Below are 26230 nucleotides of genomic sequence, written 5' to 3'. Positions count from 1 at the left end.
ACACTGCTTTCTTTCAAAGCAGTGAAATCACTACTGAGATCTTTGCAGCATTACTAGGAATGACATTCACAAGCTAAAACACATTGGCCAGTCAACTAAATTGTTGAGAAATTAGCTTTACTCAACAATAACCTGCTAACCGATACCCAGTTTGGGTTCTGCCAGGATCACTCAGCTCCAGATCTCATTACAGCCTTGGTCCAAACATGGACAAAAGAGTTGAATTCCAATGGTGAGCTGAGATGACTGTCCTTGACAGCAATGGAACATTTGACTGAGTGTGGCACCAAGGAGCCCTTGTAAAATCGCTGTGATTATCTGCATGAACAGTGAGGGGATCGGACGGGGGGAGAGAGAGAGAGAGAGAGAGAGAGAGAGAGACAGGGTGAGAGAGAGAGGAGGGGGGTGGGAGAGAGAGAAGAGAAGTGGGAGAGAGAGAAAGAAGTGCGGGGAGAGAGAGAGAGGAGGGGGAGCGAGAGAGAGAGAGGAGGGGCGAGCGAGAGAGAGAGGAGGGGCGAGCGAGAGAGAGAGGAGGGGGCGAGCGAGAGAGAGAGGAGGGGCGAGCGAGAGAGGAGGGGCGAGCGAGAGAGAGAGGAGGGGCGAGCGAGAGAGAGAGGAGGGGCGAGCGAGAGAGAGAGGAGGGTGCGAGCGAGAGAGAGAGGAGGGGCGAGCGAGAGAGAGAGGAGGGGCGAGCGAGAGAGGAGGGGCGAGCGAGAGAGGAGGGGGCGAGCGAGAGAGAGAGGAGGGGCGAGCGAGAGAGAGAGGAGGGGCGAGCGAGAGAGAGAGGAGGGGCGAGCGAGAGAGGAGGGAGCGCGAGCGAGAGAGGAGGGGCGAGCGAGAGAGAGAGGAGGGGCGAGCGAGAGAGAGAGGAGGGGCGAGCGAAGAGAGAGAGGAGGGGCGAGCGAGAGAGAGAGGAGGGGGCGAGCGAGAGAGAGAGAGGAGGGGCGAGCGAGAGAGAGAGGAGGGGCGAGCGAGAGAGAGAGAGAGGAGGGGCGAGCGAGAGAGAGAGGAGGGGCGAGCGAGAGAGAGAGGAGGGGCGAGCGAGAGAGAGAGAGGAGGGGCGAGCGAGAGAGAGAGGAGGGGCGAGCGAGAGAGAGAGGAGGGGCGAGCGAGAGAGGAGGGGCGTGCGAGAGAGAGAGGAGGGGCGAGCGAGAGAGAGAGAGGGGAGAGAGAGAGAGAGAGGAGGGGGAGAGAGAGAGAGAGAGAGGAGGGGGAGAGAGAGAGAGAGAGGAGGGGGAGAGAGAGAGAGAGAGAGGAGGGGGAGAGAGAGAGAGAGGAGGGGCGAGCGAGAGAGAGAGGAGGGGCGAGCGAGAGAGAGAAGGGGGAGAGAGAGAGAGAGGAGGGGGAGAGAGAGAGAGAGAGAGAGAGAGGAGGGGCGAGCGAGAGAGAGGAGGGGCGAGAGAGAGGAGGGGCGAGCGAGAGAGGGGGGGGCGAGAGAGAGAGGGGGGGCGAGAGAGGGGGGGGCGAGAGAGAGGGGGGGGGGCCGAGAGAGAGAGAGGGGGGGGGGCGAGAGAGAGAGGGGGGGCGAGAGAGAGGGGGGGGGCGAGAGAGAGAGGGGGGGACGAGAGAGAGAGGGGGGCGAGAGAGAGAGGGGGGCGAGAGAGAGAGGGGGGGGCGAGAGAGAGAGGGGGGGCGAGAGAGAGGTAGGGGCGAGAGAGAGAGGGGGGGGGCGGAGAGAGAGAGGGGGGGGGCGAGAGAGAGAGGGGGGGGCGAGAGAGAGAGGGGGGGCGAGAGAGAGAGGGGGGGCGAGAGAGAGAGGGGGGGGCGAGAGAGAGAGGGGGGGCGAGAGAGAGAGGGGGGGCGAGAGAGAGAGGGGGGGGCGAGAGAGAGAGGGGGGCCGAGAGAGAGAGGGGGGGCGAGAGAGAGAGGGGGGGCGAGAGAGAGAGGGGGGGCGAGAGAGAGAGGGGGGCGAGAGAGAGAGGGGGGGCGAGAGAGAGAGGGGGGCGAGAGAGAGAGCGGGGGCGAGAGAGAGAGCGGGGGGCGAGAGAGAGAGGGGGGCGAGAGAGAGAGGGGGGGCGAGAGAGAGAGGGGGGGCGAGAGAGAGAGGGGGGGGCGAGAGAGAGAGGGGGGGCGAGAGAGAGAGGGGGGGCGAGAGAGAGAGGGGGGGCGAGAGAGAGAGGGGGGGGCGAGAGAGAGAGGGGGGGCGAGAGAGAGAGGGGCGAGAGAGAGAGGGGGGGCGAGAGAGAGAGGGGGGGCGAGAGAGAGAGGGGGGGCGAGAGAGAGAGGGGGGGCGAGAGAGAGAGGGGGGGGCGAGAGAGAGAGGGGGGGCGAGAGAGAGAGGGGGGGGCGAGAGAGAGAGGGGGGGCGAGAGAGAGAGAGGGGGGGCGAGAGAGAGAGGGGGGGCGAGAGAGAGAGGGGGGGGCGAGAGAGAGAGGGGGGGCGAGAGAGAGAGGGGGCGAGAGAGAGAGGGGGCGAGAGAGAGAGGGGGGGGCGAGAGAGAGAGGGGGGGCGAGAGAGAGGGGGGCGAGAGAGAGAGGGGGGGCGAGAGAGAGAGGGGGGGCGAGAGAGAGAGGGGGGGCGAGAGAGAGAGGGGGGCGAGAGAGAGAGGGGGGCGAGAGAGAGAGGGGGGCGAGAGAGAGAGGGGGGGCGAGAGAGAGAGGGGGGGCGAGAGAGAGAGGGGGGGGGCGAGAGAGAGGGGGGGGCGAGAGAGAGAGGGGGGCGAGAGAGAGAGAGAGGGGGGGGCGAGAGAGAGAGGGGGGGCGAGAGAGAGAGGGGGGGCGAGAGAGAGAGGGGGGGCGAGAGAGAGAGAGGGGGGGCGAGAGAGAGGGGGGGCGAGAGAGAGGGGGGGGCGAGAGAGAGAGGGGGCGAGAGAGAGAGGGGGGGCGAGAGAGAGAGGGGGGGCGAGAGAGAGAGGGGGGGCGAGAGAGAGAGGGGGGGCGAGAGAGAGAGGGGGGCGAGAGAGAGAGGGGGGGCGAGAGAGAGAGGGGGGAGAGAGGGGGGGCGAGAGAGAGAGGGAGGGCGAGAGAGAGGAGGGGCGAGAGAGAGAGAGGAGGGGCGAGAGAGAGAGAGAGGAGGGGCGAGAGAGAGAGGAGGGGCGAGAGAGAGAGAGAGGAGGGGCGAGAGAGAGAGAGGAGGGGCGAGGAGAGAGAGGAGGGGCGAGAGAGAGGAGGGGCAAGAGAGAGAGAGGAGGGGCGAGCGAGAGAGAGGAGGGGCGAGAGATGGGGAGAGAGAGAAGAGGGGGGGCGAGAGAAGGGGTAGAAAGGATCTTAGAGCAAGAGAGAGGATCAGAGGGGAGGGGAGAGGTGGTCAGGAACGCGAGGGAGGGTAAAGAGCACGGAGAGCTCAGTGGGAATAGTGGGAAAATGTGATCCAGGTCTGGCGGGGGGGGGGGGGGGGCGGGGGAGGAAATGAGAGCGACAACGTGATCCAGATGGCAGGACAGGTCACGTACTTCCAACCCCACCCCCTTTACACCCGCATCACGTTCTGCCTCTCCTCCCCCGAGACCTGGTTGATTTCTGAGAAAGCTCGGAGAATGTGTGGCAAGTGACATCATTGGTCTGGACGAAATCCGGAAGTCACGACACTGTCACTATTCACTTCATACCCAATAAACCTATTAACAATCCGTGACCCACACACAATGCCCTATCTATTTGGGGGGGGGGGGGGCGCGGGTGGCGGGAAGAGGAGGTCAGAAACTCCGGGGGCGAGGGGGGGGGGGGGGGGAGACAGTCAGGAACTCTGTGGCGGGGGGTGTTTGCTGGGGTGGGGGACTATCAGAAACTTGGGTGGGGGAGAAAGTCAGGAACTTGGGTGGGATGGGGAGGTCAGAAACTTGGTTGGGGGGGCGGGGGGGGAGAGGTCAGGAACTTGGGCAGGGGGAGAAGGTTAGGAATGTGGGGTTGGCAGGAACTTGTTTGAGGGGTGAGAGAATGTCTTAACCCGCGAGGGTGAGCCCTGTCTGTTCTATGTGAGCTCTGTTCTGTCTGGAGCCTGGCAGTCAGAATGCCGCGAATTGCACTTTGCAAAGTACTTGATTACTTCGGCAGGTAGGATCTAATTACACATTCCAGATAAACTGCTGGGTGTTTCTTGTCCTCCAAGGGAAATCAAGTCTTTCCCTCAAAAGTGACCAATCAGAATCTGGTGTTGGAAATAAACTCGACCCAATAAAATTGAAGTCAATGGGAATCGGGAAAAATGCTTCACCGGCTGGAGTCATACTTAGCACAAAGTAAGATAGTTGTTTATGTTGGATACCAATCCTCTCATCCCAAGACATCACTGCAGGAATTCCTCAGGGCAGTGTCCTAGACCCAACCATCTTCAGCTGACCTTCCCTCCATTATAAGGTCAAAAGTGGGGATGTTTTGCTGATGATTGCACAGTGTTCAGTTTCATTCGCAACTTCTCAGATAACGAAGCAGTCCCTGCCCGCATGCAGCAAGACCTGCACAAAATCCAGGCTTGGGTTGGTAAGTGTCAAACAACATTCACGCCACACAAGTGCCAGGCAATGACCATCTCCAACAAGAGAGCCTAATCACCTTCCTTGACATTCAATGGCATTACCATCACCGAATTCCTCACCATCAACATCCTGGGGGTCACCATTGACCAGAAACTTAACTGGACCAGCCACATAAATACTGTGGCTGCAACAGCAGGTCAGTGGCTGGGTATTCTGCGGTGCTTGACTCACCTCCTGACTCCCCAAAACCTTTCCACCATCTACAAGGCACAAGTCAGGAGTGTGATGGAAAACACTCCACTTCCCTGGATGGGTATAACTCCAACAACAATCAAGAAGCTCGACACCATCCAGGGCAAAGCAGCCCACTTGATTGGCACCCCATTCCCTACCTTAAACATTCACTCCCTCCACACCCGGTGCAACGTGGCTACAGTGTGTGCCATCTACAAGATGCACTGCAGCAACTCGCCAAGGCTTCTTCAACAGAACCTCCCAAACCAGTGACCCCGACCACCTAGAAGGACAAGGGCAGCAGCTTCAAGTTCCCCGCCAACTCGCACACCATCCTGACTTAGAAATATATCGCCGTTCCTTCATCGTCACTTTGTCAAAATCCTGGCACTCCCTACCCATATTCCCTTTGGGCTCCTGCGCAGCTGGTGAGCCGGCTTTTAAATTGAAAAAAAAATGCGCACGCGCAGAATTCTGAATGGACCACTCAGCCCATTCAAAAGGGGCTGCGCGGCCCCCAAAAAACGTACAGGGAACACTGCTCCCTCCTTAACAGCACTGTGGGAGTACCTTCACCACACGGACTGCAGCGGTTCACAAAGGCGGCTCACCACCACCTTCTCAACGGGCAATTAGGAATGGGTAGTAAATGCTGGCCTTGCCAGAAATGCCCACATCCCGTGAATGAACAAACAACATTTTTTAAATGCTGCAGTAACTTACATTTTCAATACAACACATACAGTGCTGGATTTAAATCTGGAAGTGAGTTTTACTCTGGGGAATTAATGCGTATGTCATTTTGTCTAAAAGAAAAATCCATTGTTCACATTTAAATAATTTTCAACTCAAAAAGTATTTTCAACCATTGCTCTTTCTTGTGCCAGCCTGCATCAGCTCCAGCCAAGCGGCAGGTGAGTGACCTGGCAATGAAGTGATTTATTGCTCCAAGATCGGATTGGAAAACGAGGGACCATTCGTTTAATTTCATTAGGTTTTACACTTTTAAGAAAAGGAACACATCTGTACATTATCTCTTGCACTTACTCAGATATTAGAACTATCGTTTTATTCACTTTATGGTTAGTTTTTCATTGTACATAAACCCATGTCTTTGAATTTGATCTTGCAATGAATTAAAACTCTGAAGTCTTTCCAAAGTTCCCAGAAATGGTCAGAATTTGATTCAACTGGACACTAACTTGAACCAACTAAGGAAACAATACCAACAAATGCAACATTCCATAATATATTCAATATTTTCTTTAAGGAAAATAACTCATCCATTGTTTTGAGGCGACAGCACGAATTGTAGCCGATAACGCTGCAGAGACCTGAGTCACGTTAAGCTAATAAATAGCCATGATCATAACTCATCTCATTAAATGTTATTTATCAGAGGTTACAGGATCTGAAAGGTCTTCACAGCACAGACAACCGGAGCTGAAATTTATGAAGCACAATCATCATGCACTATAATTCAACTGACAGCCACTTTGGTCAATTGCATTGCCATTTTTAAAATGGTATTTTCCACTTTATTGCTTCATCAAATTTTCACTCTGATTTTCACTTAATGTGACAATATTAAAAATGGTACAATAGCATTCACTTCCTTTTTGTCAAATCGCGGCCTAGAAATTCATCTCGGGCGGTGTCGCAAAACGAGCAGCATCGGATCCGCCGCCCATTTTATGCAGAGCCTGATGTTCAGTTCCATTGCAGTCAATGAATATTAAACCGTGACCCATCTGCCTCAACCAACACTACTAAAAATACACAATTGATATCATAATTAACATGTTAAAAACATTGGCCCAGAAATTCGGGTCGGAGGCTTCCCGAGGGTGCAAGCCTCCGACCTGCATTTACCTAGCGCGCCGGCCGTTGTGCTGTGGGCCCGCGTGGAATTCCGATCCTGGGCCCCCTCCAACTGCCGGCGCGCAGTGCTTGCGTATCCCAGGAACTCAGTTAGTTCGAAGCGTCCCCTGGGATCACGTGGGCCATGGAGAGCCAATGGTAGCAGGGAATGCCCATTCATAAATTTGACAGGAAGAGCTGTCAAAACTATAAATACAAATCAGCTTAAAATTTTGCAAAATAAAATTTACTCATAAATTGCCCAACTTCTGTCAGAAGTCGAGGCCTAACCTCTGTCAGGTGGCTGGGTCTCAAGCATCTGACACTCACTTTCCAAGCATCCCACGCTGTCCCATTCCTGGCCACTTGCCTCCATAAAGCTAATATTCTATGTTAAATGTGCTTCTACTGTATCTGCCAATAGTTAGTGACGGTGATTTCCAAAAGGTTTTTTTCCTAAAATAAATCTAAGATGCAAATAAACTAAAAGATTTCATCTGGAAAAAAGTAATTTCCCTTTCTTAAAAAGATCAATTCCCCTCAAAACAATCAATTTTTTTTTTTAATTACCTACTACCTATACAATAGCATCCATTTCAGTAAAGAAGAATAGGGAATGTTTTTAACCTCAAGAGGAGATAAATATACAAAGCTTTTTTTGAGTACTGCATTTTGACTCTGAATAGGGTCAATTGAATGCTTGTAATGATGTATAATGAATTCTAGTCATCCTGTTTGAATTAAATACTCTCCCCTCTTTGATTCCTCCTATTCCAATTAGTACATGCGTAGACAATTCATTTTCAGATCTTTGTCAAAGTGACTCTTGAATTACATAGAATTACATAGAATATACAGCACAGAAACAGGCCATTCGGTCCAACCAGTCCATGCTCCACACGAGCCTCATCCCGTCTTTCCTTACCGAACTCTAGCAGCATAACCCTCTATTCCTTTCTCCCTCATGTACTTACCTAGCTTCCCCTTAAATGCGTCTATACTATTTGCCGCAACCACGCCCTGTGGTAGCGGGTTCCACATTATCACCACTCCCTGGGTAAAGTTCTCATCTGGAAAAAAAAATCATTTCCCTTTCTTAAAAAAAAATTAATTCCCATCAAAACCATCATGAAACGGGCATGAATTGACATCTAGCATCCTTTTTGTTCAGGTTCCCCTCTCCTCAAACAAAAACAAACACATTTTAAATCACTTTCTTCTTCTGGTCCCACAGTGTTACACACCATTCCTCCTGTGCACTCAGATGACCCACTGTTAAATTGCTAATTTTCCCCTTCTTTTCTCTAGGCTTCCAATTGCATTTCCCCCAGTGGATATGAACCCATATCCCATATTCTGCAGCAGTTATAACTTTACCATCAACAGCCTATCTCAGGATAACAGCTTTAACAAATTTAAAATCACAAATTTAGAAATATTTTGTGCCAGCTAAGTTTAGATAAGAACACCCTTTAGCTGTAAACTGCTGTCAGAATTGACATATGGGAACATGAGTAGCATTAGAAATGACAGGAGTAACTGCCCCAGCAGCTCAGTAGGTTCTTCCTGAAAGCAGCTCAGCGACACAAGTCCCAAGTTTGGTCCTCAGTCTGATCTGAGGTAGCTGCTCTTGGGTGGATCAGTGCTGGAACGCTGAAACTGGTTTCAGCGTCCCAGAGTTAGGAAAGAGAAAAGTCAGCCTAAGCTCACATTTCTGCTGCAAGTATTAGGGGGGGAAAATTCGGTATCGCCCCATTTGGGGCGCCATTTTTGGCGGTGCGCAAAGTTTAGCGCCTGGCACTAATTATCGCCTCCGACAGCAAACTTGGCTTTTATCGCCCCTGGAGGTGATTGGAGCGCTAAATCAGGCGCTTCACACCTGTCTTAAGGCGCAAAGGCCGAGGAGCGAGGCGCTACCTCAGAGCGCTGGCGAAGCAAGGAAGGGCAAATCCAAATAAACCTGCAAAATGTTGCTCAGTACTCAAAACTCCTTCACACAGCGTTGAATCTCTCCAGAAGTCTCTCTCTCTCTCTCAGAATGTGTGGTGCAAAAATGTCACCGACAAAAAAAGGCAGGAAGCGGTCGCCTTTAAATAGCGCTCCCCTAGTCCTTTTCTGACAGCATAACGCTCCCCTCAACCTGTCGTTGCTAGCAGCAGGTGGTAAGGCAGGGGGCGCCACTCAATATCCGGTCCGGGGCGCTAACGGGGCATTGCGCACTCGAATGACGTCACATACAGCCAGTGCAGGAGATCGTGGCGGTAGTGTTTAGCGCCGCTGCAAAATGTCTAGTTAATTTCGCCAGCGGCACAAACATCGCCGCGCCCGGCCTCTAGTTGCTTTGCGCCCCACTTGGCACCCTCTTAAGGCGCTAACGGGAGGCGCAACCAACTGAATTTTTCCCCCTAGATGTTGGGTGAAGGCAGGTTTGGGCTCAGTTGTAATGCCTAGATTCTCACCATTACCAAATCGTCTGCTATATTCACCATCAAAGCATATCTTTGAAAAATGGGCACATGAACAAAATACCACAGGCTGCCAACATTTGTTCAACTGTAAGCCAACAAGGTGCCAATGCCTTCAGAAGGGAGAAAATTAGGAAGAAAAAAAAGACATTGTAGCTGTGAGTGAATTGTTAATTGTTTGCTACTGCTTAAGTCATAAATTACGTGCTCCAAAAGAGAGATAGATTTTTGGACTCTATGGGAATCAAGGGATATGGGGATCAGGTGGGAAAGTGGAGTTGAGGTCGAAGATCAGCCATGATCTTACTGAATGGCGGAGCAGGCTCAAGGGGCCGTATGGCCGACTGCTGCTCCTAATTCTTATGTTCATAAAAAGAGTTGTAGGAACTACTGCTTTTTAATTGAGGTCAACTTTCTTTATTCCCACCAATCTTTAGATTTCAGATTTCTAACGTTTAAGCATGTCATGATTGAAAATTCTAGCATGCAGTAAATCCACTTTTAGGTATTGTGTTCAATATGAGCAACAAACAAACTCTTGACACAACAATTGCTTCAAAGGCTTACACATGGAGTACTGTGAACAGTTCTGGTCTCCATATTACAAAAAGGATAGAGGCACTGGAGAAGGTGCAAAGAATATTTACTCGGATGATGCCAGAACTAAGAGGTTATAACTATCAGAAAAGATTGAACATGCTGGGACTCTTTTCTCTGGAAAAGAGGCTGAGGGATGACCTGATACAGGTCTTCAAGATTATGAAAGGGTTTGATAGGGTAGACGAAGAGAAGTTGAACTCGGGGCCATAAATATAAGATAGTCACTAATAGCTCTAATAGGGAATTCAGGAGAAACTTCTTTACCCAGAGAATGGTTAGAATGTGGAACTCGCTACCATGGAGTAGTTGAGGTGATTAGCATAGATGCATTTAAGGAGAAGCATGTCCTGTCCCATCGGCAGGACAGACCCACCAGAGGTGGCGGCACAGTGTTATACAGTCGGGAAGGAGAGGCCCTGGGAGTCCTCAACATTGACTCCCGACCCCATGAAGTCTCATGGCTTCAGGTCAAGCATGGGCAAGGAAACCTCCGCTGATAAGCACCTACCGCCCTCCCTCAGCTGATGATCCAGTATTCCTCCATGTTGAACACCACTTGGAAGAAGCACTGAGGGTAGCAAGGGCACAGAATGTACTTTGGGTGGGGGACTTCAATACCCATCACCAAGAGTGGCTAGCACCACTACTGACCGAGCTGGCCGAGTCCTGAAGGACATAGCTGCCAGACTGGACCTGCGGCAGGTGATGAGAAAACCAACACGAGGAAAAAACCTACTTGACCTCATCCTCACCAATCTACCTGTCGCAGATGCATTTGTCCATGACAGCACTGGTAGCAGTGACCACCGTACAGTCCTTGTGTAGACGAAGTCCCGTCTTCACACTGATGACACCCTCAATTGTGTTGTGTGACACTACCACCGTGCTAAATAGGATAGATTCAGAACAGATCTAGCAACTTAAAACTGGGCATCCATGAGGCGCTGTGGGCCACCAGCAGCAGCAGAATTGTATTCCACCACAATCTGTAACCCCATGGCCCGGCATATCCCTCACTCTACCATTAACATCAAGCCAGGGGACCAGCCCAGGTTCAATGAGGAGTACAGAAGAGCATGCCAGGAGCAGCACCAGGCGTACCTAAAAATGAGGTGCCAACCTCGGGAAGCTGCAACACAGGAGTACAGGCGTGCTAAACAGCGGAAACAGCATGATATAGACAAAGCTAAGCAATCCCACAATCAATGGATCAGATCAAAGCTCTGCAGTCCAGCCACATTCAGTCATGAATGGTGGTGGACAATTAACAGGAGGAGGAGACTCTATGAATATCCCCATTCTCAATGATGGCGGAGCCCAGCACGTGAGTGCAAAAGACAAGGCTGAACTGTTTGCAACCATCTTCAGCCAGAAATGCGGAGTGGATGATCCATATCGGCCTCCTCCTGAAGTCCCCACCATCACAGAAGCCAGTCTTCAGCCAATTCGATTCACGCCACATGATAGCAAGAAACGGCTGAGCACACTGGATACCGCAATGGCTTTGGGCCCCGACAACATTCCGGCTGTCGTGCTAATCACTTGTGCTCCAGAACTATCCGTGCCTCTAGCCAAGCTGTTCCAGTACAGTTACAACACTGGCATCTACCCGACAATGTGGAAAACTGCCTGTCTACAAAAAGCAGGACAAATCCAATCCGGCCAATTACCGCTCCATAAGTCTACTCTCAATCATCAGCAAAGTGATGGAAGGTGTCGTCGACGGTGCTATCAAGCGGGATTTACTCACCAATAACCTGCTCAGTTTGGGTTCCACCAGGATCACTCAGCTCCAGACCTCATTACAGCTTTGGTCCAAACATGGACAAAAGAGCTTAATTCCAGAGGTGAGGTGAGAGCAACTGCCCTTGAGAAATCAAGGGTGTAAATCAAACAGGGCTACAGTAAATAATAATTCTAAAAGGACTAAGAGTGTTAAAAAAACAAGCCTGAAGGCTTTGTGTCTTAATGCGAGGAGCATTCGTAATAAGGTGAATGAATTACCTGCGCAAATAGATGTAAACGGATATGATGTAATTAGAATTACGGACACATGGCTCCAGGGTGACCAAGGCTGGGAATTCAACATCCAGGGGTATTCAATATTCAGGAAGGACAGGCAAAAAGGAAAAGGAGGTGGGGTAGCATTGCTGGTTAAAGAGGAGATTAACACAATAGTAAGGAAGGATATTAGCTCTGATGATGTGGAATCTGTATGGGTAGAGCTGAGAAATACCATGGGGCAGAAAAGGTTAGTGGGAGTTGTATACAGACCCCCAAACAGTAATGCTGAGGTTGGGGATGGCATTAAATGGGAAATTAGAGATGCGTGCAATAAGGGCACAGCAGTTATCATGGGTGACTTTAATCTACATATAGATTGGGCTAACCAAATTAGTAACAATACTATGGAGGAGGAATTCCTAGAGTGTATACGGGATGGTTTCCTGGACAAATATGTCGAGGAACCAACTAGAGATGAGGCCATCTTAAGACTGGGTATTATGTAATGAGAAAGGATTAATTAGCAATCTTGTTGTGCGAGGCCCCTTGGGGAGGAGTGATCATAATATGATAGAACTCTTCATTAAAATGGAGAGTGAAGTAGTTGACTCAGAGACTAGGGTCCTGAATTTAAAGGCAGGAAACTACAATGGTATGGGGCGCGAGTTGGCTAGGATGGATTGGGGAACGTTACTTAAAGGGTTGATGGTGGATAGGCAATGGCAAACATTTAAAGATCACATGGATGAACTACAGAATTTGTTCATCCCTGTTTGGCATAAAAATAAAACAAAAAAGGTGACTCAACCGTGGCTAACAAGGGAAATTAGGGATAGCATAAGATCCAAGGAGAGGACATATAAATTGGCCAGAAAAAGCACCAAAACTGAGGATTGGGAGCAGTTTAGAATTCAGCAAAGGAGGACAAAGGGATTAATTAAGGAGGGGGAAAATAGAATATGAGAGTAAGCTTTCAGGGAACATAAAAACTGACTGTAAAAGCTTCTATAGATATGTGAAGAGAAAAAGATTGGTGAAGTCAAGCGTAGGTCCCTTGCAGTCAGAATCAGGGGAATTTATAATGGGGTACAAAGAAATGGCAGACCAATTAAATACATACTTTGGTTCCGTCTTCACAAAGGAGGACACAAATAACCTCCCAGAGATGTCGGGGAACATAGGGTCTAATAGGGAGAAATTGAATGAAATCAGTATTTGTAGGGAAATGGTGTTAGGGAAATTGACGGGATTGAAGGCCGATAAATCCCCAGGGCCTGATAATCTACATCCTAGGGTACTTAAGGAAGTGGCCCTAGAAATAGTAGAAATAGTAGATGCATTGCTGGTCATCTTCCAAAATTCGATAGACTCTGGAATAGTTCCCATGGATTGTAAGGTAGCTAATGTAAACCCACTGTTTAAAAAAGGTGGTAGAGAGAAAACAGGGAAAGCCTGACATCGGTAGTGGGGAAAATGCTAGAGTCCATTATAAAAGATGTAATAGCAGAGCACTTGGAAAACAGTGACAGGATTGGACATTGTCAACATGGATTTACAAAAGGTAAATCATGCTCGACTAATCTACTGGAATTTTTTGAGGACGTAACTGGTAGAGTAGATAAGGGAGAACCAGTGGATGTGGTGTATTTGGACTTTCAGAAGGCTTTGGATAAGGTCCCGCATAGGAGACTAGCATGCAAAGTTAAAGCACATGGGATTGGGGGTAAGGTACTGACTTGGATAGAAAACTGGTTGGCAGACAGGAAGCAAAGAGTTGGAATAAACGGCTCTTTTTCCGAGTGGAAGGCAGTGACTAGTGGGGTACCGCAGGGATCGGTGCTAGGACCAGAGTTATTCACAATATATATTAATGATCTAGACAAGGGAACTAGATGTAATATCTCCAAGTTTGCAGACGACACAAAGCTGGGGTGTGTGTGTGTGCTGTGAGGAGGATGCAGAGAAACTCCAGTATGAATTGGACAGGTTGGGTGATTGGCCAGACGCATGGCAGATGCAGTATAATGTGGATAAATGCAAGGTTATCCACTTTGGTGGCAAAAACAGGAAGACAGATTATTATCTGAATGGCAATAGATTGGGAGAAGGGGAAGTGCAACGAGACCTGGGTGTCCTTGTGCACCAGTCGCTGAAGGTAAGCATGCAGGTGCAGCAGGCAGTTAAGAAGGCAAATGGTATGTTGGCCTTCATAGTGAGAGGATTCGAGTACAGGAGCAAGGATGTCTTGCTGCAGTTGTACAGGGCCTTGGTGAGACCACACCTTGAATATTGTGTGCAGTTTTGGTCGCCTTATCTGAGGAAGGATGTTCTTGCCATGGAGGGAGTGCAGCGAAGATTCACCAGACTGATACCTGGGATGGCAGGAATGACGTATGAAGAGAGATTGGGTCGATTGGGCTTATATTCGCTAGAGTTTAGAAGAATGAGAGGGGATCTCATTGAAACTTATAAAATTCTAACAGGACTAGGCAGACTAGATGCAGGAAGGATGTTCCCAATGGCGGGGGAGTCCAGAACCAAGGGTCACAGTCTATGGATAAGGGTAAGCCATTTAGGACTGAGATGAGGAGGAATTTCTTCACCCAGAGAGTGGTGAACTTGTGGAATTCTCTACCACAGAAGGCAGTTGAGGCCAGCTTATTAAATATATTCAAGAAGGAGTTAGATATATTTCTTAAGGCTAAAGGGATCAAGGGATATGGGGAGAAAGCAGGGACAGGGTGCTGAATTTGAATGATCTGCCATGATCTCATTAAATGGCAGAACAGACTCGAGGGGTCGAGTGGCCTACTCCTGCTCCTATCTTCTATGTTTCTATATTGACATCAAGGAGCCATTGTAATGAGGCATCAAGGAGCCCTAGTAAAATTGAAGTCAATGGGAATCAGAGGGAAAACACTCTACTGGCTGGAGTCATGCCTAGCACAAAGGAAGGTGGTTGTGGTTGTTGGAGGTCAATAATCTCAGCCCCAGGATATAACTGCAGGAGTTCCTCAGGGCCCAAGCATCTTCAGCTGCTTTATCAATGGCCTTCCCTTCATCCTAAGGTCAGAAGTGGGGATGTTCGCTGATGATTGCACAGTGTCCAACTCCTCAGATAATGAAACAGTTTGTGCCCACATGCAGCAAGACCTGGACGACATTCAGGCTTGGGCTGAGCAAGTAACATTCGTGCCACACAAGTGCCAGGCAATGATGATCACCAACAAGCGAGAGTCTACCACTGCCCCTTGGCATGACCATCACCAAATCCCCCACCATCAACATCCATGGGAATACCATTGACCAGAAACATAACTGGACCAGCCACATAAATACTGTGGCAACAACAGCAGGTCAGAGGCTGGGTATTCTGTGGCGAGTGTCTCACCTCCTGACTCCCCAAAGCCTTTCCATCATCTACAGGGCACAAGTCAATGCTGGCCACTAGATTGGCACCCCATGCACTCCCTCCACCACCGACGCACCGTGGCTGCAGTCTGTACCATCTACAAGATGCACTGCAGCAACTCGCCAAGACTTCTTCGATAGCAGCTCCCAAACCAGCGCCCTCGACCAGCTAGAAGGACAAGGGCAGTAGGCGCATGGGAACACCATCACCTCCAAGTTCCCCTCCAAGTTACACACCATCCTACTTGGAAATATATCGCCGATCCTTCATCGTCGCTAGGTCAAAGTCCTGGAACTCTTTTTCTAACAGCACTGTGGGAGTACCTTCACCACAAGGACTGCAACGTTTCAAGAAGGCGGCTCACCACCACCTTCTCAAGGGCAATTAGGGATGGACAATAAATGCTGGCCTTGCCAGCGACACTCACATCCCAGGAATGAATAAAAAAAGGAAAGTCTGCCAGTCAAAACATCATCTAACTGCTTTATTTTTCAGTGCATACCCTGGAATCATTTTAGTTAATCCTATGTGAAGTATATGGTATAAATTCACAAAGAATGGATAATTGTTACTTATGCTAATAATATTTTTTGGCAATTAGTTGTCTTTATTACTGGTCACCAATTTCTTCATTGTTTTATGTTACAAACAGAACAGTAGAGAAGAACACATCATGATAACAGCGAAGGAGAAGGCAGAGAAAAATTAAGAAAGCAACTCTTGTACTAAGATTCTGAAAACTAAAGGAGGGAGAGGAAAAGGTTGCATGTTGAGATGATTTAATAAGTTAAACTATAAAAGTGAACAAAAATGAAATATATTTAGGAGGAAAACACAATAAAAATATATATTTTTAATTACATTCAACTTGTGACTGATAAATTTAAGGAATGCAAGCCAAGTGCACTAAGTTAGAAAACTTTTGTTTCTGGTGTGTGGGTTCCTCTTTAGCCTAGATTGATGGAATAAATGTTCCCTCTTAGATGGCTCTATGTGCCCTAACTAAAACGCTTTGGCGGTTTTGAGCCAGTTCCTGGTGAGCAGGAACCCACAGCACAAACCTATGCATTAATCATTATTAGCTGCTACTCTCCATCAAGGCCACAGAATGTAAGAAATGGAAAAGCTATGCTGATGTGGAGTGAAAGAGAAATTGAATTAAGATGCACTAGAAATATTTAACCCACTCTATACCTGCACTGGAAGGGCTTGGTACGGACAGGGCCTTTGAACATTTGAGGTTTGCGCTTCCAGTACCCTATCGTGAAGTCTATTACAGTTGTTGATTACTCTCTGAGCAAGGCAATTCCTCCTGGCATCAGTCCTGACTTGTCTTTCACCAGTTTGAACCTATGCCCATTTGTACTATCATAACGTATCTCGAAGTAGTGCACCAGATTTACCCTTTGTATACATTTTGAAATTCTTCCATACTTCTGGAAGGTTTCTTCTCAGTTTCCTCTCACACGGGCTAAGACCCCAGTTTCCGCCACCCTCTGACACTGGGGATCAGCTTTGTGGCTCTTTACACTGCCACAAGGGCTTGAATGTTTCCCTTGTATCTCTTGGAAACATTTTCAAAAGCACTGTACAGTTTCAGCATGACATCCACTGACATATTCTGTTGATTTAGCAATTTATTTGATCATTCTGTTCTTCTTGTTGATTGCTGGTGTGTAGTGAATGACCTGCATTAAAATACTCCTATGGGAATTTTTAAACAACATCCTTATTAGCGGATCAGCAATTGTATTTGCTTTATATCACTTTACATAATCAAACATGGTTAATTCAATTTTAACTTCATTTTAAAAAAAATGTTGTGACGAACTCTTTGGATTTAATCTGGTAAATTATATCATACAAAAGCAAGTCAGAAAGTTGATGAGATAATTGACTAAATAATTACCGAAATTCAACAGACTACAAAGCAGTAAGCACAAGAGGATTAGGCTACAGCAGGCTATGAGGAGAACTATAGATATGAACTAAAAAAAGTTTTTCAAGTGAAATAAAGTCACGTCGGGATCATGCTTAACTTTTAACAGTTTGTGGCAGGATCATTAACAAAGATATATTTGTGCTAGTGGCAGAAAGTCCAAAAGGGGAGAAGACATATTTTATAGTCTCAGATTTAAAATACATGGTGAAAAGATTTATAATTATACCAATTTCAACATTGATTCTGAACAAGGCCATTTTATTTTAATTATGATTCTCTTCAAAACTGGATCACAGTAATTGGGTAAGTCGTCAGCAAAACAAATAGAAGTTTTCCAATTAATTACCCCAAAAGACACAACCACTGCTTAAAGACTTGCAGGCTTGTATCTGTGATTCTCTAAGAGTCATTGGGGAATACATGAGAAAATGGGACCTCAACAACTTGTTTTGTTGAAATACTATTCAGCTTAAGATCTCATACCAAATTTCCACCAGTGTCATTTAAAGACAGGTGTTACTCAATTTACTTTAAAATAATGTTGGCAGGAATTTTGTGCAAGCGGTATTTTAATGCAAACAGATTAATATGTACTTTAAAATAAGGCTGCAGTAATTTGGTGAGCGCTCCTTTGGAACATTTCTCTAAATTAAACACATATGGCTCACAAACCCTTCCAAATGCTATTTTAACAGAATTTTATTGTTAAACTGCCAGTCATGTGCTGGAAATAAGATAAAAATTGTTTATAATCCAATTTACTATGTAGCAAAAAAGCACCAACACGATGTTATCCTTGGGGTCAAATGTTTTCCTCTCTGCATGTAAACCTCTTTTTTGGCAGTTCAGGCTGACTTATGGCATTACTCTACTGGCACAAAATTAAGGGGTGTTATAACATTACCAACAGTCAAAAAGAATTTATCTAAACATCTGTAATAATTAGGTTGTTGCATCTACAGGGTGAAAGAAAAAAGTAGAGACACAAAAAACATATTTCTTAGCTTGTTACTCTTCACTACTTATAAGAAAACATTGCATTCATTCAAGAGAGAAGTCTTATCAGAATGGACCGGTCATGTTTAAATATGGCTAGGGGAGTGGAAAAACTGTGGAGTTCCTTCCAGGAGGTGATTCTAAATGCAATGGGTCAATGTGCACCTATACAAAGCAAAGGTATCAAACTTAAAGACACTCCTGCCTGCTCAGATGGGACAACTTATCAGAAGGAAAAAAAGGCATTTAAAGCCATGAAGGAAAAATGGCACAAAATTAAGATGGATTCAATACCAAAAGGCATACCAGAATTGGAAAAAAAGGCATTAGAATGGCAAAGAACATTTTTGAAGTGAACATGGCAAGAGAATTCAAGGATAATAAAAAAGTGTTTATGTCACATTAAGAGAAAAAATAAAACAAGGGATAGAGTGGAGCCACTGAAGATGGGATCTGGTGAGAGCATGACAAATGTTATACAGTTTGAAGAAGCATTAACTAAATTTTTTGCCTCAGTTTTGATGAAGGAGGAGACAAGTAACTTATTTGATCTGGAAAGAGAACTCGAGGGATCTGCAGAGGTTAAGTTGTGACACTATTCACGTTACTAACAGCATGGTTGCCGAACAGCTGTGCACACTTAAGGTAAATAAACCTCAGGAGCCATATAAGATGCATCCAAGAAACCTGAAGGAACCAAGGGAGGAAATTGCAAGAACTCTGGCACAAACCGTCCAGAAGTCACTGATTACTGGAGAGCTGCCTGGGGACTGGAGAAAGACAGGTGTTACTTTTGTTTTGTTTTTAAAAAGAGTAACACAAGTGACCCAGGAAACTACAGACCAATGAGTTTGACGCCCATTGTGGATAAAGTTATGGAGACCCTTATAAAGATAAGAACATAGAATCATAGAATCGATACAGCACAGTAGGAGGCGATTTGGCCTGTCGAACCCGTGCCGGCTCTCTGCAAGAGCACTTCAGCTAGTCCCAACCTGTTTGAGGACGGCGAGACTGCCCAGAGCGCAAACGTCTGCAGGAGATGTCTCCATCTCGAATCTCTCCTGCTCAGAGTCATTGAGCTAGAGTGCGAGTTGGAGACACTCCGACACATAAGGGAGGGGGAGGAATTTCTGGACAGTTTTATCCAGAATACAGTCACACCCCAGAGGAAAGCACAGGTTCAGGAAGGGGAGGGGAGTGTGTGACTGTTACGGAGCCGGGTAGCGGGGATTTAGGAGAGGTTGAGAAGGAGGTCCCCCAGACACTGGTCCTGTCCAACAGTTACGATGTACTTGCTGTAATGATATCAGCAAATAGTGATGGTATTTGCCTGTTTGATTATGATGCCTTACCAGCATAGTTGCCTGATTGATTACTTATGCCTGACCAGCAGAGGGCATGTGACAGAGACAAGCAGTTTAGTTTTGGTTTCGTTTTAGAGGGATCACTAGCATGGTGTCTCCTGTAATGCTGTTAAAAAGAGTTGAACAGACTTTAGATTAAAAGACATTCTCTTTCATAAATGTCTCGTCATTGAACCCACAAAGAAATCAATACATGGTGTCAGAAGTGATTGAAAGAGATGAAGAGGAAAAATCTGGTTAAATCAGCTCTCCACATATTAGCAAGCCAAAAGAGAACATCGTTACTGACCTTTGAAGAATAGCTAACGAAGTGAAAAAATGGAAGGTTTACTCCCACCGGCGAAGCTTCAGTTGACAGGTAATGTGGCTGAAAATTGGAGGAGGTTCAAACAACGTGTGGGGTTGTATTTAGCGGCAATCGGAGCTGACAAGAAAAGTGATAAAAAGAAATCGTCAGTGTTCTTACATGTCGTGGGTGATGAAGCGCTGGAGGTGTATAATAACTTCACATTCGCTGCTGATGGAGACAAAATGAAGCTGGATAAAATAATGGAACAGTTTGAGGCCTACTGCATACCTAAACGTAACGTGATGTTTGAGAGGCACAGATTTTTCACATGTGTACAGAAAACGGGAGAGACTATTGATCAGTATGTGACTGAACTGAGAAACAGGAGCAAATCGTGTGAATTTGGGGGACTGACAGACTCGCTGATAAAAGACAGACTGGTGTGTGGTATTCCAGATAATGGTCTAAGGGAAAGACTGCTAAGAGAGCAAGATCTAGACCTGGGAAAAGCCATAGCACTGTGTAGGGCTACAGAGACTGTGAAGTCGCAGGCAAAAGAGCTGTTCAGTGACAGTAGCTGCAACGTGGATGCAGTGAGAAAGAACGGACACAAACCATTTAACAAAAAAAGCGCCAATGTGAAAAGAGGCGTGGCCAGCGAACAAAAATGAAAGGGACAATCGAAAGTCATGTAGTCGATGCGGTACACAGCATACACCAAAAAAGTGTCCAGCATATGGTAAAAAATGCAATAGTTGCAACAAAAACAACCATTATGCCCGTTGCTGTAAGAACCAAGCGCAACAAAGCAAGGTCCATACAGTAGATGAAAGCGAGATAGAGGAGTTCTATGTAGATGTTGTGTCTGAAAACAAAGAAGAAAAAAGAGACTGGATGTTGACACTAAAAGTGAATGACATACATATTCCATTTAAATTGGATACTGGAGCACAAGTTAATGTGATATCAGAGACTGATTTTAAGAAAATTAGACCCAGGCCAAAGATACATGGAATAAAAGTGAAAGTGACAGGATACTCAGGTACTGATATACCAGTGAAAGGAAGATGCATTGTCAAAGTGACACACAAGGACAGAGAGCACACGCTAGCATTAATCGTGGTGCCAAAGGATGTGCAAGCCATACTAGGTTTAAAAGCCTGTGAGAGACTGAACCTGGTAAAGAGAGTCCTCGTTGTGGAAAGCGAAGGAGAGACAGTCTATGATGAACTCATGAAAGAGTACAACGACCTATTTCAGGGTCTAGGCTGCCTTCCAGGAGAACACACGATCAGAGTAGATAAAAGTATGCCAACGGTCATACATCCATGCAGAAAAGTTCCGTTTGCTCTTCAAAAGCAACTGAAGGCAGAGTTGGACAGGATGGAAAGCCTGAACGTGATTCAGAAGATAGATGAGCCAACTGAGTGGGTGAGTTCCCTCGTCGTAGTGGACAAAAAGAATGGAAAGCTCAGAATTTGCCTGGATCCAAGAGATCTAAACAGAGCAATAAAGAGAGAGCACTTCAAGCTTCCTACACGTGAGGAAATCATGTCACAGTTTGCAAATGCAAAGTATTTCAGCAAGTTAGATGCATCATCAGGATTTTGGCAGATGAAATTGGACGAGGCAAGTTCAAGACTGTGCACGTTCAACAGTCCATTTGGCAGATACAGATTCCTAAGGTTACCATTTGGCATTGCCTCAGCTCCTGAAGTGTATCACAAAACTATCCATATGATCTATGAGCACCTGGAGGGAGTTGATACATCGATGGATGACATCATAGTATGGGGAACTACGAGAACTGAGCATGACGAGAGACCGAAAGAAGTGCTGGAAGCAACAAGGAAAACAAACCTGAAGCTGAATAGAGAGAAATGCCAGCTCGGGGTGACAGAACTGACATTCGTGGGAGATATCGTTAGCAGTGAGGGCATCAGACCAGATCCCAGAAAGGTGTCCGCCATTGAGAATATGCCAAAGCCAAAATGCAAAAAGGACGTGCAGAGGTTTAATGGAATGATCAACTACATGGGTAAATTCATATCCAACCTCTCAGAAAAGATGGCGCCACTGAGAAGACGAACTGAAAAGAACATAGAATGGGAATGGAATCATGAGCATGAGAAGTCATGGAGCGATCTAAAGAAACTGCTCACAGAGGAACCAGTTCTGAGGTTTTATGACCCAGCGAGACCCATCAAGATATCATCAGATGCATCACAGAGTGGGCTCGGTGCCGTTCTTCTGCAAAAATATGACTACTGGCAACCTATTGCATATGCATCGCGCTCAATGACAGACGCGGAGACGCGATATGCTCAAATAGAAAAGGAGCTGCTCAGCATCACATACGCCTGTGAAAAATTTCACCAGTTTGTGGCAGGACAAGCAATCAGTGTAGAGACTGACCGTAAGCCCTTGATTGCATTGTTCCAAAAGCCACTAAATAGCTGTCCGCTTAGAATACAAAGAATGATGATCAGGCTGCAACGCTATACACTGAATGTTGCGTACACACCGGGTAAGCTGATGTATACAGCAGACACGTTGTCCAGAGCTGTAGACCCAAGTGAGCCCGCAAACACCAAAATGGATGAAAAAGTGAACGCCTACGTGGACATGATCACAAGTGCACTGCCCATAGCAGATGCAAAAATGGAGCTCATAAAGACTGAGACAAACAAAGATGAAACAATGAGACGACTGAGGAAAAGCATCTTGGATGGATGGCCCAACATGAAGCAAGACTGCTCACCTGACATGGCAGAGTACTGGAACTGCAGGGCGGAACTATCAGTGGTCGAAGACATCATCTACAAAGGAAGTAAAATAGTTATCCCAAAGAGTCTGAGAAAAGAGATGCTAAAAAGGATCCATGGAGGACATCTGGGAATCGAAAAGTGTAAGAAAAGAGCACGAGAGGTGATGTACTGGCCACGAATCAACCAAGATGTGACAAATGAGGTGTCAAACTGCACAATATGCCTGAAATATCGAGCAAGCAATCCGGTAGAACCACTAAAACCACACCCAGTGCCAGACAGACCTTACCAGAAGGTAGGCGCTGACCTATTCGTATGTCAAGGGAAGGACTATCTTGTAGTCACAGACTATTACTCCCTGTATCCAGAGGTTTGTAGACTGTACACCACCACTGCAGATGCTGTGATAACATGTATGAAAGCCATATTCTCCAGACATGGCGTGGCAAGCGAGGTCTTCACAGACAACGGACCCCAGTTTTACAATGCAAGTTTCCGACACTTTGCCAAAGAGTGGGACTTTGCCCACACAACGTCAAGTCCTCACTTTCCACAGTCCAATGGATTAGTGGAAAAATCGGTCCAGACAGTGAAAAGACTGATGTACAAGGCAAATGACGGTGGAACTGACTTCTACCAGAGCATGCTTGTATACCGCACAACGCCGCTCGAGTGTGGTATGTCACCAGCCCAACTCCTTATGGGACGTCGGCTAAGGTCAAACCTACCCATCCCGGAGAACCTCCTGAAAACAAAAGAGGGGGAGAAAGTGAGGAAGTTCAAAGAACAACAGAAAGAAAAGCAAAAGTACTACTATGACAGAGGAACACAAAACCTACCTGAACTCCACACTGGTGACCAAGTAAGGTTCAAAGACAAAACAAACATATGGACTCAGAAGGGAACTGTCCTGAGTGAAGTTCAACCAAGATCATACACCATTCAGACAGATGAGGGTGCTGTTCTGAGAAGAAATCGTCGAGATCTTCTCATGGGACCAACCACAGCAAGTCAAAAGACTGATACTGTTGAACAACCTGATCACACAGCAGGTCAAAAGACTGATACTGTTGAACAACCTGATCACACAGCTGAGAAACCATCATCTGAGGCAACAACTCAGATTCAAGGACAATCAATCAGAAAATCCTCAAGACACGTGAAGCTTCCTGAGAGACTCATTGAGCAAACTTAAGGACTATTGTTATAGAAGGAAGTAATGTTATCTTATTCTTTCTTCAAGTTCTAGTGTATTTACATATTTCATGTGAACACACAAAGCAAGGTTAAAAAACCTTGATCATGATAATGATAATGTAAGTTCATTAAGTGTTACAGTTAAAATGCAGATTAATACAAAGAAAACATGTTGTTAGTTAAAAGTAAAATACTTTTGTTTTAAGAAAGGGAGATGTAATGATATCAGCAAATAGTGATGGTATTTGCCTGTTTGATTATGATGCCTTACCAGCATAGTTGCCTGATTGATTACTTATGCCTGACCAGCAGAGGGCATGTGACAGAGACAAGCAGTTTAGTTTTGGTTTCGTTTTAGAGGGATCACTAGCATGGTGTCTCCTGTAATGCTGTTAAAAAGAGTTGAACAGACTTTAGATTAAAAGACATTCTCTGTCATAAATGTCTTGTCATTGAACCCACAAAGAAATCAATACACTCGCTACCTGTGAGGACAAGGAGAAAGACTGCAGGGAGGACAACTACAATGCGGACCAAGGCACCGTGGCTCGGAAGGCTGTCCAAGGAGGGGGCTGGGGGGAGAGCAGAATAGAAATGTGGTAGTAATAGGGGACTCTATAATTAGGGGGATAGATAGTGTCCTCTGCAGCCAAGAATGAGAATCCCGAAGGGTGTGTTGCCTAGGGTGATGCCAGGGTAAGGGATACCTCACAGCAGCTGGAGAAGAACTTGGAAAGGGAGGGGGTAAATCCAGTTGTCGTGGTCCATGTTGGAACAAATGACATAGGTAGGAACAGGGAGGAGGTCCTGCTGAAAGAGTATCAGGAGTTAAGCTCTAAATTAAAAAGCAAACCTCGAGGGTAATAATCTCTGGATTATTGCCCGAGCCACATGCAAATTGGCATAGAAGCAGACAGATCAGGAGAATTAACACATGGCTAAAGGGCTGGTGTGGGAAAGAGAATTTCCTTTTCATGGAACTGGCACCAGTTCTGGGACAGGAAGGAGCCGTACTGATGGAACGGGCTCCACCTGAACCGGGATGGGACCCGTGTCCTAGCGGAAAGGGTAAATAGGGAGGCGGCAAAGGCTTTAAATAAGTAAGATGGGGGGAGGGATCTACAAGAAATGTAACCAGCCTAATTATAAACAAAACAGGAAAAGTGAGCATGGGAAAGAATAAAGTAAGGGAGGACATTGATGGCCAGGGAGCAAATAGTTATAGAACAGGAAACTAAAAAGATGGTTAAACATAAAGTGACAGGAAATCCTATTAAAAATTAGTTAAACTGTCTGTACAGCAATGCACACAGTGTCCGTAATAAAACAGGGGAACTGGAGGCAATCATGTGTTGGGAGGAACCAGACCTAGTAGGGATTACTGAGACATGGGGCTGGATTTTGTCATTGGGGGCGGGCTGGGGGTGCGTCAGGTGGTCGGCGGGTCAGGGCCCCGCCTCCGATGTGAGGTGGGACAAAAGTGCGATTTTGCCCTAATTGGGCATTTGATTTCCAGCGTGTGGGAACCCCTGGCCCAATAAGTCTTTTGATACTGAAACTCGCCTCCGATGACGGCATCTATGCAGCTGGATTTAAGGCCTGCAAGCAGCCTTGGGGTTCTTTTTCAGCCGTACAACTTTATCAACATACTTCTGAGGGATTCCTACTGCTACTATGTCCAGCACCAGTGCAAAGTGTGCACCCAGATTCGATGAGGCCTCCCTCCAAGCTCTGGTAGATGGAGCAAGAGCAAACAAGGAAGTGCTCTTTCCTTCCTCAGGGAGGAAAAAGCCTCCACAATAGACCAAAGCTGTGTGGCTGAAAGTGGCACAGGAGGTGAATGCGATTTCAATGTGCAGCAGAACCTGGCTACAGAGCCGAAAGAGGTTTTATGACCTTATCCACACAGTGAGTATTCCATCCCCATGACCCTCAATCTGATCCCCATCGCCTCTCATCACCAACACTCTGCTTTGTCAACCTCCTCCTCTACATCCCACTTCACCGTTACATCCCTGCACCATTACCCATTCCCTCTCTCTGTATGTTCACATTCACTTAACTATTCCGACTATGCAGCCCTCACACTCCCTATCACTGTGATGCTATGACAACAACTTACAGCACACAGGGAGGACCATTGGTCTTGGCATCTCACTCCATCTTTGTGTCCTTCTAAGCATCTATGCTATGGATTCTCTACACTCACTCCTTCATTCTCATTCAAACTCCACTTGTGTCCCTCACTGCAGGAAAAGAGAGCCCACAATAAGAGGGAGAGGACAAGGACAGGAGTAGGGCCACCCTCAATAGCCCAGCTCACCACTGCGGAGGAGGCGGCCCTGGAGATCGTGGGAGTGGAGGAGGATGCGCAAGTGGGGGACGGACAGATGGGCGCATCAGAGCAAGCTGGTGACAGAATCGTTTTTCAACTCTCTCAATGACATTGCATGAGTGACTGATATTGATTCTGATGCTCGAACAGATTGACTTATGATCATCTGCAGAATTCAATGTGCATGCAACGTTTATCTCACATGTCTAACTCTTTCTTTTATTCCCCCACAGGACCAGTGACAGCCCCCCTCCCCACTGTCCAGGAGGAAAGGAAATAAATGGTTCCCATTCTTCTAGTATATGCCTCAGTTGAGGAAGCGCTCAGTCAAGGTGGGGAGAGGGGTT

The 26230-nt window shown here is 47.0% G+C and overlaps 2 long non-coding RNA genes across 2 annotated transcripts in view; one reads left to right on the top strand and one right to left on the bottom strand.

Annotated features, from left to right (window-relative positions):
- The window catches only part of LOC147116560 (uncharacterized), a 72249-nt gene extending 55553 nt beyond the window's left edge, over window positions 1–16696 (top strand). Inside the window, exon 3 of the long non-coding RNA XR_015078609.1 lies at window positions 15642–16696. This is a non-coding gene — a long non-coding RNA (uncharacterized LOC147116560). The remainder of the gene's footprint in view (window positions 1–15641) is intronic.
- The window catches only part of LOC147116559 (uncharacterized), a 440444-nt gene that overhangs the window by 162484 nt on the left and 251730 nt on the right, over window positions 1–26230 (bottom strand). The window lies entirely within an intron of this gene.

Source organism: Somniosus microcephalus, chromosome 6 (assembly GCF_052327205.1).
Source record: "Somniosus microcephalus isolate GS21.2 chromosome 6, FLI_Smic_1.0, whole genome shotgun sequence".
NCBI classification, from domain to species: Eukaryota; Metazoa; Chordata; class Chondrichthyes; order Squaliformes; family Somniosidae; genus Somniosus; species Somniosus microcephalus.
Note: the sequence above shows the minus strand (reverse complement) of the source record. Positions and strands in the feature narration are given on the sequence as shown.